General features: G+C 38.7%; 1 protein-coding gene across 7 annotated transcripts in view; it reads right to left on the bottom strand.

The window, feature by feature from the left end:
• The window catches only part of LOC107095669 (protein FAM49A), a 36,682-nt gene extending 15,481 nt beyond the window's left edge, over nucleotides 1–21,201 (bottom strand). For 4 of the 7 annotated variants that reach the window (XM_015391870.1, XM_015391872.1, XM_015391874.1 and 1 more), the window contains exon 1: nucleotides 21,053–21,201. The gene's annotated coding sequence lies outside the window, so the exon portion shown is untranslated. Of the gene's footprint in view, nucleotides 1–19,047; nucleotides 19,121–21,052 lie in introns of all 7 variants that reach the window. The other 3 variants (XM_015391873.1, XM_015391868.1, XM_015391875.1) reach the window with 3 other exon arrangements.
• Nucleotides 21,202–21,722: the final 521 nt, after the last annotated feature.

The raw sequence follows: 21,722 nt of genomic DNA, 5'->3' as shown, positions 1-21,722 counted from the left end.
GGAGTGTATATTAGCTGCTACATATGAATCAAAATGCTATGACAAAAAAATTGATTGACAGATGACTGTTGATATATGATTGGCCGAATTTAGGTGTACAAGCTGACGTATAACTAACTGGCCTGCATAAGATAACGAAAAGAAAAAAAAACAGATTTTAAGACAGGTTTTTTTTTAAATGGAAATTTTCTAACTTTTGGGAAAATATGGTCTGATAAAGATAACAGTTATATACATGCTTAAGCCAGAATTATTTGACATTCAAATATGACTTCCCTACAACTTTAAATCTTACAGAAAAATAATGCATTTGCCTTTAAGTTCACTAGGCTTAAACCTCTGCTCCTGATACTTTACAGCTATTAAATCTTACATTTTTGTACATGTTGATTAAACAAAAAATTGCCACCTTTAGCAATGTATATCACAGTAAAGGTAGAATAATAAATCAGTGGACTAATATTTTAGGCCAATATTAGCGGTTTATAAAAACTGTATCGCTATCAGCCAAAACATGTATGCGTTCGCAGATTTATTGCTGCTTTCAGCAGCCATGACTTTAGACCATGTGAGGCGCTAGTGTTGCTGCTTCCTCCATTTCCTGTTCTTTTTAATATTTTTTTATTAGCAACCGTTTTCATAATTTTTATCTCATAAAAAGTGGAAGATAGAATATTCGAAGGAATTTAAGAAGTTACCTTTACTTCTTTAAGTTTAATCAAATGATGGAAACTGAATAACCGAAAAGACAAAACCATAAAGAGCAGTTAGTCATAAAAGGTCTTGCTGTTATTAAGAGTGAATTAAATCCTTAGGATGAATGGATGGTCCACATATCTGTTGAACAAGTGACTTCCGCCACAACATCACTCTATATCCTGGCAAACACACCCGAGATCACACTTTCAGTGAAGCTCTGCAAGATTTGCCAAAACACCATGTGGAGAGAACAGGCTGGGTGCTGATGAGAGCAGCGCTTCCTGATCAGATCAACATCTTCAAACATACATCCAAGTTTTTTTCCAACCCTCTATCTTTTTTTGTGTCCAAGCAAAAAATTTTCCATGTTTTTTTTTTTTAAATCAGACAGGAGCAACATGGCAGAGCTTAGATAAATCTGTAAGGTCATTGATTATATGCAGGCATTGCACATCATTCCAGTTTAATAATGTAGAAATTCAAATTATGCTGATAGTTGGTGAGCCAGCTGCTCATCCATCCAACTCCTCACTTCAGCCAGGTAGTTATCCCAGTCAGTGAGCCGTCCAGTAAAACAATAGCACATTCAGCTATGCAGCCGGCGTTAAGAGTCAGTCAGTTGGGTATATTAAGTCAGTAAATCTGACAATCATCCCAGCATGTGGTGGAGCCAGACAGTGTGTGGGGGGTGGGGGGGGGTATGCATGCAGACGTCTAAAAAATAAACATGTTTTTCAGGAAATGTCATTCGACCACTATGGAGGAATTTTCCGTCTGACGCAGACAAGAAAAAAAAAAAAAAAAAACAGACCTAAAACGGACGCATCAAAAATTTGTAAAGCAAAAATAATTAGGGTTAGATATCACCTTTTTTTTTTTTTTTTTTTTTTTAACACAGCCCATTTCTAGGGCATAATATTCTCTGTGATCCTGGCTGATGAGCTGTTCATTGTGTGCAAAGGTGTGATCAGCAAAATCCGTTCATCTGCCCTGCAGCCGTACAATGAATGACTGCAGAACGGTGGATCTTATCAGAGCCTTAATCACTCCGTTTACGCTAGTCATGGAAATACACAACAAGGAAAACAAAAATCTTCAACATTAGATGGTTTGACGGGTGTGTGCTTTTAATTCCAAATCAGCTTTAGTTTAATCTCTGTGTGAACCACACGTCCGTCTCATTTCCTGTAAGGTTTGGACTAGAAACGATCCGTCTCCAAAGAGACATCGGTTCCAGTAAGAGGAAGCACACAGATATGAAAATGTGGAACTTAAAGGGAGGACACACCTAGAGTAAAACATGAAGGTGTGTTAATAAAACTGCAATCTGGCTGTTCTTTTGGAGGGAGGCTGATAATGCTTCAGGGGTGTGATCTAAATCATTTAGAAAATGATAACAATATTTATCAAAAGTTAAAAACAAAGAAAACCATTTGATTCCATGGAGTCATTGACTGGAAAACATGCTCCATTTTGGCTCTACCTTTCTCTTGCCTCATTCAAAATAGTTAGGTTATCCTGCTATTATCTATAATTATGCTGCTATAAGTTTAGGCCAAAGGAGGACATAGGGACCCCTTTTCATCATTTTATCTGTATGTTCTCATTCTACAGTGTTTGTTAGCTCCACCCCTATCTACATCTGGTCTGTTTCTATTTGACTATGAATCAATTCTTGATTGAAATATAAAAAAAAAGTGTTTTTTTCACGGTCTGTAATTTGTTCCAGGAGTCCCGAGCAGACAATGCAGATGGTGACACAGCTGCTAATGTTCGCAAGATTGAACGGCAAATCAATTCTCTTACATCAATGAGCATCATGTCAACCACTTGAAAACACACATTTCCAGCAGGACTCCCAATCACGCAACCACAGCTGGTGGGCTACTGGGGGAAGCAGTAACAAGGAAGCTCAAGTTCTCAGTTAGATAGACCTGTAGAAAACCAAGTTGAGGTATAAAAGGAAAGAAGGGGGGGGGCGTAGGTGAAGGAGGAAGGGTGGAGGACACATTGGGTTGTTCTCCTCTGTCAAAACCCTTTCAGAGTTCAAAGATGGGTTAAACCGTTAAAGATCATTCAGCGTGTCAAGAGGCAGTAACCCTGTTATAGTGAATTAATCATTTGTTTGATGCATCACTATTTTTTCTGCCTGGCAACAATTAATGAATGGATGGGTAATGGATTCATAACAGCTCAGTGAGCTGTGGCTCTCTGAGTGGAAGGGCAATCAGGGACATTTCTAACCTCTTCATTTTAAAGTTGTGCTCAGTGACAACAGATCAAATCTATTCTCAGGAGCAAATATGCCCTTTTTCTTCAAAATGCTACATTTGCCTTCAGTAGTGCTTAAATACTGATTAACAAAATCATCACAAAAGCACCGTTGTGTTTGATTTAATGCTTCAAAACAGCATATTTCTAAAAGGATAAATGAATGTGACAGGAAACCTGTGAGGCTACTCCCTTAGATCAAAAACCCCTTGTACTGCACAACTGAAATACGTGAGAGCGGTTAGAAGTTCCTTTGTTCTCAGTCCGATTCAGCACAGTTTCCTGTGTGTAAGGGCACAATTGCTTCACTATTATTATGACATTTTGAAATATAAACTTTATATTTACAAATGCAACTCCACTGCCTGCTGGAGTGCCAGTAATTAAGATTCTTATTTAAGGAACAAAATCTGTCCATCCATCCATCTTTGCCCGTTCATTCCATCAGGATGACGTTGGGGCACGTGCCTATCTCTGGCAGTCTATGGCCGAGAGGCAAGGTAAGAAACAAAACGATTAAAAGAAAAAAAAGATCCTTTCTGCTTATGATAAACCTGCCTCATGTGAAAATAATCCTACCAGGAAGTTATGCATGTAGAGCTCATAACCAGCTGAACCTGATTTAGAGTTTGTGGAATCTGGTTCAGCAAATGATCGATGAAAAATGTTTGCCCAACAACCTCATCTCGTGTAATATTGGCATACTCAAATCAAATCTTAAAAACAAACTCCCAAAACTCCTTGGACTTATAGGAAACTACTGGTTTTCCAATGCTTTTAGTTTCTAAGTTACATCAAATTCTTGATTAAAAAAACATTTCCAGGTCTACCATAGTCACCAGAAGTCCAAGCTAACTACATCAAATATTTAAACTTTGGAAATTAAAAAAAAATCTCAGTAAAACACAGGGTTTAAAAGCTCCTTTCTGACGACACTTTATTACTGCCACTAATGCCTGTTCTACAAACCTTGCAGGGTGTGACGTTAAGACTGGCATGGAGTCATGTACTACAGGCCAACTGTAAGTTACTCATAGGAATGAACCATAAGGGAGGTTCTAAAGCAGAGCTGGAGAGCAGCTGTGAAGTGAGGGCAGTTTATCAGCATTCCTTAAAGTCGTAGGGAAGTCATATTTAAATGTCAAATCATTCTGGCTATATATATATGTATATATTTATATAAACTTACTCTTTATCTTTTGTCCCAAAAGTTAGAAAATTTCTATTTAAAAAAAAAAAATCCTGTCTTTGGTTTTTTTTTTCCCGTTATCTCATGCAGGCCAGTTAGTTATACGTCCGCTTGTACAACTAAATTCGGCTAATCATATATCATGGTCATCTGTCATTCAAATTTTTTTGGTCATGGCATCTTCATTCATTTGTCGCAGCTAATATACGCAACGGTTGAAATAAGAAATTTAAATAATTTCCTTTCCCATTGAGTTCCATCCCAGTGTTCACGGCGATGGACGTCTGTGTCTTCAGCAGGCGTAGAGCTAACAGAACTGGCAGCGTTGCGAGGCAAGGGCTCAAACATGTACGGCTGTAAGCCTTCTACACCAAACCAAGCTTCTGCCGCCCTGGCGTCCTCTTCCACAACATCTTCATCCCCGCTTTCCTCCTCTAAATAAAAATATATGATGAAGGAGACTCATCCAAAACCACCTCCACAAAACTCTCCTCCTCTTGCGTGTTTCCGCTGTCCATAGCGTGCTGTTTCTGAGTGCTACTTGGTCCCTTTAGGAACCTACTAGCACTAAGTTGCTAACTGGTTAGCAGGATTATTCCGACAAACCGGCCACAACCAACTTTGCTTGCGAATCTTCCTCCAAAACATCCCGCCCCCTTGATAATCGACCAATCACATGCACTTTATTCACTTGCGTAAAGTCGGGCACCGCCCGGGAGATTTCGGAAATGCAACCGTTGGAACAGCCGCTTCCCTACGAATTTAAAGGAACAGTCCGGTCATATTCAGAATTCAAACTTTTAAAGGAACTTTAAATATGAAATTGTTACATACTGTTCAATAAATCAGTGTTTTAATTAAGAGTAATTTAATTTGAATGTGCTTTACTGGAGATATCCATGTTTGTTAAAGAACACTACTGCCACCTACCAGTTTGTGACGACATGGTGCAGTATCGGCTGTTGATCAAGTCCCAGTGCTGTATTTGGTGTTTGTCACAACATATTATCCAAGTCATCTTGAAAACATTCTTCTTCGAAATGTTTGCTAAATTTTACGTGTCTTTTCTCTGGCCAGATGTTCGATGGCAAAGCCTCCCTCTTCAAGTTGGCAATCCATATAAAAATCCATCTGGGTGGATCATGAATAGGACAGGTGAAATACATTTTTTTTTCTCCCACTTTTATCCGATGTATTCCAACATCCAACTGCCATGCACATGGGGATTGTCAATTTAACTATAGCTCTCTTGTATTTCAATGGAGAAGTCCTCCCGAAATCTTAAATAATTGTTGTTGATTGCAGATGTGTCTACTAGTTCCCATTGATTTTGCTTGTAAAGAATGGCGCTTGGCTTACTGCACCGTGATGTCACTGCCAGAAGATGTCAGGAGTGAGGTGATACTATTTTTGGGCAAAAATGGCCGGTGCCGGATTCATTAAATCACTGCAAACTTTTTAGTTTTAGCTATTATCCATTGACCATTCCTTGCCGACTTGACTTTTGCTTTAAAGCTCCACTCTTAGGCCCCTCCTATTCAATATCCACTTGCTCCCCTTAGCCCAAATTATAGCAAACAACAAACTCAGTTACCATAACTATTTAGACAACACACAGCTTTATATCCCAATGGCACTAGGTGACTATGAACCCATCAGTGTTGATTAGATGCATAGAACAGACCAATATGCGGATGCGCCATAATTTTCTCCGATAATTGTCTTCGGACCAAAAGAGGAGAGTTCCAGAGTTAGCTCACAGCCTTAGCTACTAAAACTAGAAACCACAGACTAGAGTCATGAAGAACTGAGACCTGAATCTTCAGAGGCTCATAACATCTGCCATAAATGTTATGGCAGATGAAAAGGTTTTTGGGACCAGAGCAAAGTCCAAAAAGGGATAATAATAAAAAGGAATATTAATGCATTGCCCGACACTTGCGGCCTGGTGTTTATCTGAATATTTTTACATGTACACATGAACTAACGCCATCTATGGTAAGCAGCTCTACCTTAAAGAGACAATCTTAAACATAGCCTTTATATTTGACCCTTTATGTCTAAAACATTGTTTGATGAGCAGAGTGACACCTCAGTAGTTCAGCGCTGATGCATCTTTAAGCCTATAGCCATTTTTCCCTAATTCACCTTGGTTGAGAAGTTCCCTTGCAGTTCGGCAAAAAAAAAATCTAAGCATTATAGTCAAGATGGATTTTCTAGATTTCAGAGCTCTGTTGCTCTGAAAATGATGAAATTGCAACTCAAAGCAGGGATATTCTTTATAAGTGATATATGAGAAAAAAAAAAAAAAACTATCTGAACAGTACTGGATTTAGGATAAAATGTCCATCATGGTCTGCTTGGCATATCAGAGAATATGATCAAAACTCATTAATAAGCTCGTCAGTACTTGGGTTTGAAAAATCTTGTATCGGTGCACCACTGGAAAACCATTGTCATAACTAAAGGACACCAAAATGAACACCAATGACCAAAATAACCTTTATTTGGATATTTCTTGGAAAATGTCTGAGAAGCTGTCTCACCAGGTAAATGACTGAAAGAAGCTCAGCAAGAGTTAACAAATCACATTGCTCCATCTGCTCTGCAGGTTATTTAAAGCAAAAATTTGCACCCAAAAATCACACACATTGCGCTACCAGGATTACTTTATTAACAGCAATCAGGTGTGGCTAACTGGAAGTGGGGAGTCTGAGAAATAAAGTCAGAAGAAGCAAAGATGTAGGGAGCTATTTGAAACTTTTAACTCTATGTTCAGAGATTTCTATCATTCATTCAGGCAGCAAGAAATCCACACTTTGCAGGAAGCAGAAAGGCTGTACGAAAAACTGCAAAGTTTATTGTTGCATAAAAATAGTTCCTTGGCCTGCAATACTCAATGCAATAATTGTGATGATGGTTATGATGTGATATATTGTGCAGCTTTATGGAGAAACTCCTAATAAAAGTTGCTAGTGAGGGTCGGAAATGCCAACTCTGCAATCATTTTGGCTGTATTCCCTGTTTTGTAGTGAGTGCTCCGTCACGTATGATGTGACATCAGCTCTGCTTTTAATATGAATGATTAATAGCAATGGCAAGAAGTTTAGTGGTACATATTAGCAGATCAGGGATTTGCAAAAAACAGGCATAATATTCTTGTCTGCGTGTTCATTTTGCATAGATGTTTTATGGTAAAGCTAAAACTGAGCATGTGAAGTGGGGTCCTAAAACCATTTGCCAACCGGCTCCAAGCAATGGAAAGAAGACAGAAACAGCCAAACTAGATTTAGCCTCATTGCATCCATATTTAAAATCCCTCTGCTGTTTTGACTGGCCGGGCAGGCAGCCCTTTGAATTGGGTTAGGGGAGCCGAGTATCCCTCAGGCTCTCTCTGCTGGAGCAAATGTGACAGCAGGGCGTGCTGGGAGAGGGGAGGGGGGGCGTCTGGGCTCTGTCTGTAGGGATGTTGGCTGAGTTTTGCCCTAATATGGACACAGGCCAGGGGGGAGGATAGAGGGGGGTGTTATGGTTGGGAGGCAGGAGAGAGGGCAGACTGGGTGGAGAAGGGGAAACCTGCCCAGTGCCACCACAATAGCAGTCTTGCTTCCAGCTGCTGTTTCACTGATACTTTTAACCCTGCTTCACACGGAGGTGTAAGGTTTACCTGCTGTGGTCCACCGGCCATGGCACAAACACTCGACTCGCATCGAAGAGCTCTCCAGAAGGCAGTGCAGAGTTGCGTGTCTGTGTCTTTTTTGCTGAGGAGATCCCACTCAGAAACAATGCAGCACATAGCTCCCACACACAGCTAGCTACACATTTGCTTGTGACACTGAATCGAAGGACTGAGCCTCCCCCTCCTCCTCCTCCTCGCAGCACACTCCACTCTGTTAAACTGCTGGCTCTGCATGGCCTTTGGTTCATCCAGCTGGGCCTGCTGCCTGATTTTTACACTTGCTCAATACAAACTTGCCACAATCCCTCCATCACATCTGGCCTCTGGCACAGCAGGAAAAAAAACCCTCACACTGGTCAGTTTGATGAGAAAGGGGGGTGGGGGTCAATGGTCCCTGTGATAACTTCAGAGAGCCTCTGTCAACACAGGGACAAAGGGATAAAAAGATGGTAGCAAGCGCTGGTGAAGTGTTAAAAGAGAACACCTGATGGAGGCAGAGGAATCCAGGCAAAGAAAGCAACAAAGCTGAGACAGACGGATGGTATTTGGAGAAGAGAAGGAGGCTGAGTAGTTGTCTGGATACTTCTGGCATTTACAGCGTAGAAAGAGGGACTCCAGGCGTAGAAATTCCTCCTACGTCTCTGTTCAATGCCACTTCTGTTCCGCCAAGTCCGGCATGTCAACAGCGGCGCACAAAGGGAGCCATGTCTGCATGAGACCGGCTCTTGTGTGAAACTTCTGTCAGCATGTGTGTATGGGACGGCTTTTAGCAATCGTCACCAATGAAGTCTTTCTTTAAAAAAAGCTAGGCGGCCAGAATCGCATTGCATCTGATGTGCCGGCTGAAGGATCCAGAGTACTTATTGCCAAAAACATTCACTGCATATCTGCTAAAGAATTATTTCATTTAGTGGTGACGACTCCAAGATAACAATATTGGTAAACATGGGGCAATTATTGATTGTCTTGTCGATTTCGACAAACTAAATAAATACTTTTTTGAAGTCAATAAGAATTTCAGGAACTTTTTATTAGTAATCCATTACGTTTTTATTTCCCATGGGAATACATATGATGTAACAAAAGACAACAACTCCAAACCTCAGAAGTGTGAAATCTGGGGGTCAGAGTCTCGATAACAACTGGTAAATCTACTATACGACCCAAAAGATTATTTTGAGAAAGCATGTCAAAAAGAAAGACTTTTCATTTTCAGTCCCCTTTTTTTTTTTTTTTTTTTTTTTTACAAACTTTAAGATTTTAAATTGGCTAAAAATCCCACTGGATCTTAACTGGAACTGTATACTCCAGAAAAAAGAGACAACAATAAACATTTCAGAGCAAACATGTTGAACAGCAGCTCATATAGTGCAGTATAGGGATGGAACGGTTTATGAAAACCGTCCGAACAGTTCGATTTGACTTTCTCGGTTCGGTTCGCATGTGTTGCGTTCGGTTCATGCGCTGCTCCTTTTTCTCATAGGCGAAGCGTTTACACTCTAGAGCAGAAGGTGGCGGTACTGCGACCAAAGCCAACCACCAGTAGTAAACAAGAAGAAGAAGAAGCGAAGCAGCGTAGCCGGGTGTAGCACAAAAAAATCACGTTGTTGTGGAGAATTGTGTGGGTATGGCGAGTGGGAAAGAACAGGAGTTGGAAGACGCGCCAGCAGCACTTTATAGGTCTGCTGTATGGGACCACTTTGCATTTAGAGTGACCTACGATGACGGCGAAAAGAAAGTTGTGGATAAAAGTGTTTATGCTAACAGCAACACGACCAACATGTCATGCTAACCCCGAAATCCCTCATATTCCGTCAGCGCTCCGCCCCGCTGCGCTCCAGACCGCCTGCACAAAGCAAAGCCTGCAGCCTCCGCTGTGGCTCCGGCCGCTCCGCTCTGAGTTCCTTGGAGATCGTAGAGGGCATGCGCGAGATGATTAAATTCAAAGCAGCAAAACATGCGGAAATGATCCATGGTTTCCGCGGATCATTAAAAATAATCACAATTCATACATTTTTTTGGGATTTTTTTCATAAATTTTTATGGGATATGGTGTAACAATCAACATATACTGAACCCAACCAAAAACTGTGACCACGAACCGAACCGAACCGTGGATTTTGTGAACCGTTCCATCCCTAGTGGAGTACAGTGGAAGACCTGTGATGCTGTGGATCTATTTATCTTCTAAAGGCCCTGCAAGAGTCTTTAAATAGGTAAACAGTGAATAATTCTATATGTTTCCATACATTTATTTCTAATGTGAAATTTAAAAAATGTGTTTGCAAATCCTTTGTGTATATGTTTGTGCATTTGAGAATCCAAAGGAAAGAATCTGAGCTTGGTTTTCACTTTGGAGGAACTGAGAAACATTTTAAACAAAATAATATTATTAATAATAACACAGGAAATGAGCTAATCAAGGTAAATGCTATAATGTGACAATTGATGAGGACTGGATGGCATATCTTTAGACAAGTTCAGAATGCAGAAGAACCTTAAGTCTACTAAAATACTTTCCCAATAAACAGAATAAAAACATCCAGGCTAATTAGGAAACAGCAGCACTAGTCACTGGATGGCAGATTTGACCCATTCAAAATCCAAACAAGAGTGGCCATTTAGCAAAAAGTCTTATATGATGGATTTATTCCTTGTACTCCTGAAATAAGATATCCGTCTCATTCCAGGTCACTATAATTTAGCAGCAATAAAAATCATACATTTGGAGCTGTTTTTGTTCTACTCAGAGAAAAGGTTGGAGAGCAAATAATTCCCATCCACTGCTTGTCTCGCAGATGCCTATGTTAAATCTCTCCTATAAACATGTACTTCTAACTCCACTGGCTGGCGGATAGCAGAATAAACAGAACCACTTTAAGGATGATTCCTGCAGCACATGTCATCAAGAAGCCATATTGTTCAGATTAGGAGGTGTACACGAGGCAGCATTTGACTTTTTCAATATGTACACAATCATAAAAGAATGTTTCCTTACATTTCAGACCCTTTTTGATCATCACCTTCTCCAGCCATTACACATTAAACTGAATGAGGAACACATGCATAGTGAAGAAGACTTGGTTTATATCAGAAAGCTGTGTAGGTAGGAGCAAGATGGCTGCCATCTCCTTACTGCAGCAGCCAGAAAAAACTACCATTATGCACACAATGAACACACATCGCATAAATACTTTCCATACACACCCCAACAAGCTATTCAGCATTTCTGTTGACAAGTAAACACATTTGCTTGAAAATATTTCTTCTTATTGTGTGTGCATTGTGACTGTTTTGATGTTTCAATCATAGTCATTAATACCTTTTTTGTATAGAATACAAAACAATTAACATGTTGAGCTAAATATGTAAATATGATAATATGTAAATGTAAGCACTGAATGCTTCTGCTGAGAAAGAAAAATGTATCTCATAAAAGTTTTTATACAAATTAAATAGTGGAGCTAAATCATAATTAATCTGAAAGATTAATTATGCAAAAGTATAGATAAACATTGCAACAGTTGTAGATAATAAGCAGTTTGGAGTAGGTGTGGTTATTGATTTGTCTAAAGCATTTGATGCAATCGATACTCTTTACTGCTACAGAAATGTGAACGGTATGGTATACGAGGTATAGCACAACTTGGGTTAAGAAGTTACTTAAATTAATAGGCTACAATATGAGAGCACTGATGATATTAAATCTCATCTTAAACATGTACTCTGCGGAGTTCCACTAGGCTCAGAGTTGGGACCAAAGTTATTTATACTCTATATAAATTATATTTGTACAGCAAGTGATACATTAAAATGTGTTATGTTTGCAGATGGCACTAATTTTGTTCTGAAGGGAACATGAAGGCGTTACTAATAACTGTAGAAATAGAACTGATGAAGTTGAAACAAATGGTTTGCTTTAATTAAGGTATCGTTAAATTAAAGTAAAACAAAATTTAGGTTGTTTGGTGGTAAAAGGACACTGAGGTAAAACTGAGTTTAAACAATGTTGAAATTGAAAGAGTATATGAAACTAATTTTATGGGAGAATGACATAAATATGTCAAACAGAAATTATCCATGTCTTTTTCTATTCTTTACAAAACTAGAGATTTACTGAATAAGAACTGTCTTCATTTGCTGTATTTTTTTCATTCATTCATTGAATGAACACATAACCACATAACCAAATGCATCTTATGGCTAATAATTACAACTTTTATTCTTATAAAATGGGTAGTTTCTAAAACGGAATTCAAAACATTTTTAAAAAAATATATATTTACAGATTTGTCATCTTTTGTTAAATGTCTGCAAACCTAATTAGACTCACACAGCAAAGAACATATATAGAAAATATAATTCTACAGAGCCGGGCAGGCTGGTTAAAATAAAAGCTAATAAAAACAGTCAAACTGCAGCAGTCTAAGTCTTTATAACCAGTCTATCTATAAGGTTGTCCACCAAAGACAACTGTTTAGAAATCAAGACAATTTACTCCAAGTTACTGTAGAAAATAAACTGAATAAACTCCATTTAGTTGAGGGGGTGGTGGTTCTTTTCAAAACAAACCAAGTCAAAACTTTCCACAAACACTGGCTCTACTGTTGGGTCGCTATAATCGCCGCATATTTTAAACACACTCGCACACAAAGGCAGCTTTTGGGGTGGCCGTTGTAAATTTAGAATCCCTCTCTTGGCAATTACTGATGCTGGGTTACAAAATGAGGAGTTTGCACAAGGTGCACACAGAACACAATGTGACAGAAAAGGAACTCAGACTACTGTGCAAATAATTCTTTATAGCAGGATCAGTGTAAACCAAAATATAAAAATGCTCCTCATTTCAGGAACCATCTTTATCCCCCATACACGTATTAATGCTTAGCATTAAATACCCTAGATTGTTTAAAAGATTAATGCAAATGTGCATGCTATTAAATTCTAATTTCCTGCAAATAGACAGACATCACATCCAGACTAATTAATTCCAGTTAAGAGCTGATTTGTGGTAATAACTTTGCAGAAATGCCTCACAAAATATGTGTCAATCCCTTTCTGTTGTCATTTTTTTCCTGTTAGATCCTGCTTTAATCTTAAGTATCCTGAATGTTGTAATGTCATTTTCATGAAGTCATAGACTGTAATAAACAAATTGCAAGGTTAATGTGGTTTTGGACATGCAAAACATATGTAAAAAAAAAAAAGAAGAAAAAACAACAAGCTTTAATCGAGAGAAAACTAACTGGAAAGAGTAACTGTCCAACCTGAGCCTTTCTGCTCAAATTTGATGTTTGTTATCGCATTTTGCAATGTTATCAAGCTTTTAACATAAACAGAAAAGTGGAAATCACAGAGCAGAAGTGATAGACCTTCTGCTGGGTAAATAGTACACACACACACACACACACAAAAAGCAAAACTGTGGAGTGCAGAATTAAATGTTTGGGGCATGATAGAAATGCAATGAATGAAAAGATAAACCCAATTTAATCCTGATAACCATCTAGTCAAGCTTCTCTTCTTGCAATATATTTCGCATGGCTTTCCATGTTTCCACTGTTCCTGAAACCATGATACATTTATGTGCAAAACTGTCAAAGCAAGAGGTTTGCACAAATCAACTGGGAGCATGGATTGCTTTACTGCCATCAGTTCAGAAATAATATCAGTATGGCCGAATCTTTGTCTTAGACTTCTGCTCTAGGAACTGAAACTAGACTGCCACTTGAGTCTCATTAATGATTTTTAGGTAATGAAATCGGGGCAAAAGGAAGCTGGTATTTAGGGACAGAGATGTCTGCAGACTAGGGGTGATTATTGGCATGGGTGTTGCGATACGATTTGTGTCATGATACTTGGGTGACAATACGATACAATCTATTGCACTATTTTTCCCAGCTATCAAAATTAAATGTAAAAGCAAGTGCTGTATATGTTCATCAGACGATATAGAGTTAGATATTTTGGTATCCATGTTGTTTGGAGCTTGAGTCAGTCCATAATTTCCACTGTGACTGCCTCAACTATAGAAATTGTGCTGTGCCGCACAGCAAAGGGGCTCCACACCACTATCTAGAGAGAGAAGAGGTAGAGGTAGAGGTTGCAGTTAGAATATGTGGATCATAATGATTTCCACCACGATTAACTGAGAACTGAAATGTTTTGGCCTTGATTTCATTTAATGGAACATCCAACCTCACACAACCAGATGCAGTTGTACGTTATAAGCATCTTATGGCTATTAAATCAACAGAATTACAACTTTTATTCTTATAAACAAGACAGCCATGTTGGGGGAAAGATTAAATATTTATATTATTTTACAGAAAAACCTCTCTGCATTTTATCCGTATTGAAAATTCTCCACATTTAGCCTCATCCCCCTGTCTGAACGATTAAGGGCTGGTTATGCTCTTCGCAGCAGTGTGTCGCAGTGAGCTTGTCGCATATATTTTTGATTGATGCCCAATATTGAATCATGGTCTGCACTGTGTTATTTCACGCCACAATACAAGAGGGACAATCAGGAACTAGCTGTGGGTCTAGATGCGGCCGAGGCGGTGAGGAAGTGGGGGATGTAGATTTGACCAATCAGAGGCCTCCTGTCTGCTGCACTGTCTGTGGTCACCTACAATTTCGGAGGGGGGTGGTTACATCTGCGTTAACTGTAACACACACAACACACACGCAGACGATCTGGTTTAAGATTATAAACCAGCCTTTATACTCACTTCTGCTATGCAGATCAAAAAGTACTGGACTGCGCTCAGATATCTGATATCAACTTAACTAAACTCGTTCAGGTGGCTTATCAGTTTACACTTCTCTGTCCGGTTACATGCTGCCATTTATTCCTTCTGTAACTAATTGATTGAACTCAACATATTAAATAACCAGTCCTAGTTTACAACAATATATCCATGTTAGCTATAGCTTTATGGTTCGAAACAGCTTTTTTTTTGTATTTTATAACTAAATTTATGTTTTTTTTTGTTTTTCAAAATAAAAGAACTTCCTGTACTGTATGTTTAGATATGTGAATGTTTCCCTTATTCATTTGTATTACTGTACAAAAAATAAAAACATGCAAAAACAATTCACCCTAAACCATGGGTCTTCAACATTTTCCAGGACAAGGACCCCCAAACTGATGGCGAGATGGAGCGGGGACCCCCTAATTATATATATTGAATGAAATTGTGTTATATCAAACTGGTCCTATAGTCACTCTATTACAGATGGAGTAATGTAAGGAAAGTAATTTCTTCCTGGGATTATTAAAGTATTTCTGATTCTGATTCCTGGTTGATGGGACAGGTGTTGTGAATGAAACGGTGCCCAGCTTGAAAGAGCTCCTGTGTGTCGCTGAATGTGTGCATTGATGACTGAAAGACATCTTCTGCCTCCATTTATCTGTTTAATACAATGTGTTTAATTCATGTTAATGTGTATTTAAAGACTTTTCAATTATTGGAAAAATTGCAGGGGGGAATATAAAAAAAAAAAAAAAAAAAAAAAAAAAGAGTGTTATCAACCAAAACTTTCGCGACCCCCATGCAGTACCTCTGTGGACCCCCTAGGGGTTACGGACCCCCTGTTGAAGACCTACACCCTAAACCAAAAGTAGGACTATTTGAACATGTAACTTCTGTTAGTTTTTCAAAGTAAAAGCACTTCATTTACTAAGACATTTCCAGAGATTTAACATATTTCTACTTTTCTATTTGATGTAAATAAAGAGGGCTGCAGCTTTATATTACTTTAATGATCAATTAACCTATTGAATACACTTAATAGGTTAACATTGATTAATAAACTGCTTAAACTGTTGTAAAACCCAACCTTTATTGTGAATTTCAACTGAATTTTTAATGTTGAAAATATACAATACATGTACAAATACACGTAATTGTATATAAAAAAATTGATTTTTTTCATTTTTAATTGGACATTTAAAAAAAAAATTGTAGTTTGGTCTTAATTACTGCTGTAGGTAGGTTACTCTTTAACCAAATATAATGTTTTAAAGCCTGTGTAGCAATTCACTTTTAAATACCAAATTAGTTAAAAATTATTTTATTAACTAATGAATCCATTGTTTTAGTTCTATAAATGTTAAGAATCCCAAATGAAATAATATTTCCTTTTCAATATATATATATTTTTAGAATATTTTATGTTAAAATGTTCAGTTTCATAGAGGCAATCTGTTAGCATAAAACTTTATATTAATAAACAATAATATCTCCAAAATAGGATAAAAACCCTGTGAAATTATTATTATTATCCTAAAAAACGTAGAAGAAAACATGTGAGAGGCTGTTTACACCGAAAACACAGAGCTTAGAACAGCCGAGCAGAGTCCAGTAAAGCAGTGCTGCAGAGTCATGGAGGAGCGGCTGCTGACCTGACAGGATGCGAGCATAAAAAGTGAAACGTGAGTGGGAAGTGTGCAGGGTCACAAGGCAGCACAGTTGTACACACTGTTGTTCTCACTGACAAATAAAGCAGCAGGCAGACAGCTAGTTTGGGGTGAAACAGGAAGCTGGCGCTTGTATTCCACAGCGACACAGGCCTTGGTCTACGACAGACAAATAACTCTTTATTTCGATAGTAATAAAAACAGAAGACTCTGAAACATTATTGTTCTGAACATTGAACCGTAGGGGAGTTTAAGAAGTAAAGCATATGTTAAGCTTTTAAGACAATAACCTTGTTTTACAAGTAGGATTTAAGTAAACTTAAAAAGGCTCCTGAAGGCAGTGAGTCCTCATTCAAAGCTGTTTTTATCCAGGAGTGATAACCTTGAATAAGTAGTAATGGGGACTTCCAGTCAAAGCAAAGGTGAAGTGAAAAATACATCTGTAAGGATACCTCTGTTGATGGCTTTAGATTTAATAAATAAAGCATTGAGCAAACTTGGGGGGAGACTAAATTAGGCTTTGATTTTTCCAAGAATCAGATGCAAATTTTGCATCAAGTCGTCTTCACACTTTTTTTCCTCAGTCTGTCACACATACCCCAAATCTGTTAACAGAGCACTGGAGGCTCTGCAGAGAGGGTGTCATGTTTTTTTTTTTTTCTTCTTCTTTTTGGGCCCAGATGGCAGCTTTGGCTGAGTCAGCATTGATTGGTGGGCGATGGAAAACTGGACGATTCGATGTCGGTTAGGGGATGAAAGACGGCACAATGCGCCAACCGTGAATGGATCCCAGGACACATAGTATTTAAAACCCAATTAATCTTTTGACATTTTGTGATGTTATAGCCACAAACCTAAATGTGTTGTTCTGGGATTTTATGTTGCAGACTAATGAAAGGTAGTCTAAAACATGAAAGGGGGATATAAAACTAAACATATGGTTTTTAAAAGCATTCAAAAATTAAATAAAAATCCCAAATCTCAGCAAAAAAAGCTCAGTTAAATTGGACGGAAAAGTATCAAATTTCTCAAATGGATTTAGGTCTGAACCTTGACTTGACCATCGTAACACATTCCCTACTAGCTCTGTCTGGATGTTTAGGACTGTTATTGTTAGATGAATCTCTAATCATTTTTAAGTCAGACCATCTACCCTGTCCCCACCAAAGAAAAGCCTGTCCAAAGCATGACTCAGCCAACACCTTGTCTTCACCATAGGGATTGTGTATTCAGGGTAATGTGCAGGGTTGGTTCTCCACCACAAACTTCTCATCCAACCTAAAACTCTTTATAACTGTAGTCTCAACCGGGTTGGTGATGATTTTTTTTAAATTTTTTACTATTGCTCAGTAATAGATCTGTGAGGTCTTCACAGAAGAATAGAAGCGCCACACAGGTGGACCCTGTGAGGGGATGTTTTAAGACACTATGTTGCTCTGGATTTTATTCAGGGGGTCAAATCCTTTAACTTTAAATTAATAAATAACTTTGATCTGTTTTTTCTTTATTTTACTTCATAATTTTTTGGGTTTAACAACTCTAGAACTAGTTTTTTATTTGTTATACTCACCAAAGTAAGCTTTAGTGAGACTACATCCTATATAATTACAATTAGATTATGTAAATCTACAGTGAACATACACCTGTTAGCCATGCAATGGCAGGAAGTATAGAAATTCAAAATAGAATCACAGAATCACCTCATCCAGCAGCAAAATAGTAACACCTTTTTAAAAAAAAACTCATCCAACTTCACATTTTCTCTGTCAACTTCAATCTTAAGTTTTGAATCATATCACTAGTGATGCTAAAATGCAGCATAGATGGACTCCTGAAAATGAAAACTGCTGTTTCAAACACTCAGAATTTAGGAACAGCTAAACTGCAAATATCACATTTCGCTATCTACCCCCTTTGGCAGTTCAAAGTAGCAGATTTCAGTAGTAAGAAGACGTCTTTGTAATCTGAACCAAATTGCTGCAGTCAGAGCATTTCCCACATCAGAGGGAAGTATCAACACTAGCTGCTGGTCGTATATCATGTGCATGCTGGTTTCCCTCTCATGGAAGTGATGGCGAGTTGTTTTTGAATGATTTAAAGTAAAACTGCATAATATTTCCCTTGTTCTATTCTATACTTTGCATTATTTTCTTGTTTTTCTTTGTAGCAGCCAGGAGGCGGAAAAAAAATACTATAAGATATGGTGCACTGCAACAGAAAGGCTTTCCTGTGCAGGTAAAAGCCACAACGTGAAAAAATGCCACTGATCAACAGTTTGTGAGAGACCATATCCTGTTTTTCTGTAACAGTAGAAAGCTTTTTGCAGAGTGGAACACGAACTGTGAATCTTCACATTTCTAAAAGCCATCACTAACAGGACAAAGGCAACGTTAACAGCCGTGACACACGGCATTCAGTTCCTGCCAAAGCAAATTTGTAAATGACATGTTTTGGCATGTTTGAGAGGTCTTCAGTATCCTGTGGCTGTTTTGCATCCTATCTGTTCTGCTGCCCACAGGCCCCTGCATTCATTAGCAGCCCCGGACCATAAATGCTGAGAGACACAAATAGGCTAATCTGTCCAACGAACATGCAAAACACACCAACGTTTTCTAGCAGAGATCAGGTTCTTTCAGACCAGCTATTGTTCTGCTCTCTTAAAAGCACCCTGAATTCAGTTGGCATGCCAGAAATGCTGCTAATACAGCCTCCCAGCCCTATTCTGACTGAAACAACAACAGATACATACAAGCACCACACACACGGATGAGAAAACACACTCACATGCTGTTGTCAGTGAGGAGTGCAGCTGTTGCTGTTTGTCCTCTCAAAAGAGCGCCAGTTTAGCCCAGTGAAACTAGACAGAGACAAATTTAAAGAAACCTCACTGGCTTCAAAAGATGGCATCGGTTTGTGGTTTAAAAACAATGGTTAGTGTACAGGGCAAAGTTTCCACTTGACCTAGTTCCAGCACAATCAGACAGGCTAACTTTAAGCATCATCATCGCCTCAGAGAATAACTACTGGCCAGAGGCGCAGCCAGAAATTTTTTATAAGGGTGGCCAGGCAATAATCAATGTACACTGAGGGGTGGCCGAAAGCAGATAGGCACCAGAACCTCAGGGTCAATCTACACTGTTCCAACAGGAAAATAAACCAGCAACACATCCATATTTTCTAAATAAACACTTTTCTACAGCCTTTGCTAACAAACAGACGCATATATCTAAACATCTGTAATTTCTAGATAACACGTATAGAGGATAAAACTCAGTTTTTAGTTCTGGGCCGTGAATTTTTTCCATTGTCATTATTCACCTACTTGTATCAATAAACATTCTGCATTAAATTAATATTTACAAGCACTAATATCTACATGAGTTGATTATTTGATAAGTTTTTATTAAAATTGTTATTTATCTTTGATTTCACTGAAGACTCCTAGATGACTTGCAGAGACACATGATTTTCTCTTTACCCCATATAACACAAAATCTAGTTCTGAAAAGAGCATGAATTCTGTCCTTATCATCTTTGATGTTAGTATATTGATGTGTATAATTAACCACAAAAAAATGAAATGTTTTGAATATTCCACTTGAGAGTATTACTGCTGCCCCCATCTGTATTATAGGGGGAAAAAATGGTAGGGGTGGCCAATGATTGGCTAAAGGCTGATTTATAATTGGAAACTAGGTCGTCTGCGTAGGTGTGAACAAAAAGACGCCCCGCCCCCTCTGCAGACACTCTGCTGCACCTCTCCCAAATTGTAGGTTGCCGCAGACAGGAGGCTGGCTTTTTTGGTTTTTATGACCGCAATTGCGGAAAACAACTCGTGAAGTTGGACCATCTAGAAGAGCGAGGTGTGCTTTAACGCTGCGACCCTTTTTCCACCCGGATCCCCGCTCTTTTTTGCTGTCATGCCCCTCTGTTGTCGGACAAACTTGCCCCCACTTCCTCACTGCCTCGGCCGTAGCTAGCCCCACAGCATATAGCGCAGACCACACTCAAAATTGAGCATAAATCAAAAATGTCTGCATCAAGCTCACTGACACACACTGCTGCAGTAGTATAACCAGCCTTTTAGGGGGGCCAGGGGTGGCCATGGCCCCCCTAAAAGGCTGGTTCTAGCTCCGCCCCTGCTACTGGCTGCTTATTTATCCATCTGTCATTTAGACTTAGATTTATAAGTATAAATTAAAAGAAAATTCGTTTAGAACAGCTCTCTAGACACTTTCATTTAACTTTATTTTTTTATTTAATGCAGGAAAGAGATGCTGACAAATATGTCTACTCATTTATGACAGTCGTGTAGTCCAATAGTACAAAGTACTTCACTATAAACCACCTGCCTGGGAATGTATATGCAGGTTACGGTTGTAAAACACTACATGCTTGAGTCCACAAGTTTTTTCTTCCCACGTAGTCCAACTCAGACAGTCGAAACAAAGCTGTTTCGCTACCTAGCTAAAACCCCTCCAGTAGAAAGGTAGCTAAGTTTAAGCTAAGTTTGAGGGCTAACGGCTAGCAGAGAAGCGGTTTATATGCGGGAAAATAGGTCCTAGAAGGACACGGATAGGGATAAAAACCGGTCGTTTCAACTCTAAACTACGACATAACGACACCGCACCATTACCTCCTCCACCCACTGTGTAGTGGAAGTTGTCTAGCGCTTCACCATCCTCTGCGTGTGACCGTTTGACAGCCACTGATTTCCCACAGACTGATAACTTCTTTCTAACTGAAGTCAAGTTAAACCCTAAATAACAGAAAGTTTGGGGGAACTCACCTGTTGTTCCCACTGGGTAGTATGTTCTCAGAGGTAAGCAGAAAAGTGTGCAGTGTTCCCTGTTCAAGTTAAGGAGTTATACACTTGACAGACATCGACCTTTACAGCCCAGTGTGTCCCAGCAGTAACAGACAACAACTGAGGGGTTTCCTCCGCTCCCTCTGCTGGGACGCCGCGCAGAGATAAGCCCCGCCCCTCACTGCGGATTGGTCAGATTTGGGGACAGTGCAGATTAGGCCAATCAGAAGGAGCTTTTCATTTTGCCTGCCCAATGGCTACGGATTAAATCATGTGTTGATTAGAGTAGTCTGAAGAGGTTTAAGGAGCTTTATCTATGAGGGATAAAGGAAAGCTTTGATTATTATTAAGGTTAGTTGTAGTAGTAGTATTTTACATTCTCTATTATTTTGGATTTATTGCTATTTACATTGATTTAAAAGTCATAATGAAAATAAAATCATGCTGGATTTTTAATTGTAATGTACCTTAGTCTATTTTTTCTTGTTTTTCTTTTTTTTTTGGTGGTGGTGGTAGGGGGGTGTCATAATTGTATCATTCCTGGAATATCCTGGAGTTGATCTTCCTCTATAAGATACTATGACAAAACAATGAAAATTAAGGTTAGTTAATCTATTGTTTTCTTTTTGAATGATCAGTGACTAACATTTTA

The sequence above is a fragment of the Cyprinodon variegatus genome, unplaced genomic scaffold (genome assembly GCF_000732505.1).
Source record: "Cyprinodon variegatus isolate N-32 unplaced genomic scaffold, C_variegatus-1.0 Scaffold563, whole genome shotgun sequence".
Classification (NCBI taxonomy): Eukaryota; Metazoa; Chordata; class Actinopteri; order Cyprinodontiformes; family Cyprinodontidae; genus Cyprinodon; species Cyprinodon variegatus.
The sequence above is the reverse complement of the archived record's forward strand: the minus strand, read 5'-3'. Positions and strand labels throughout refer to the sequence as shown.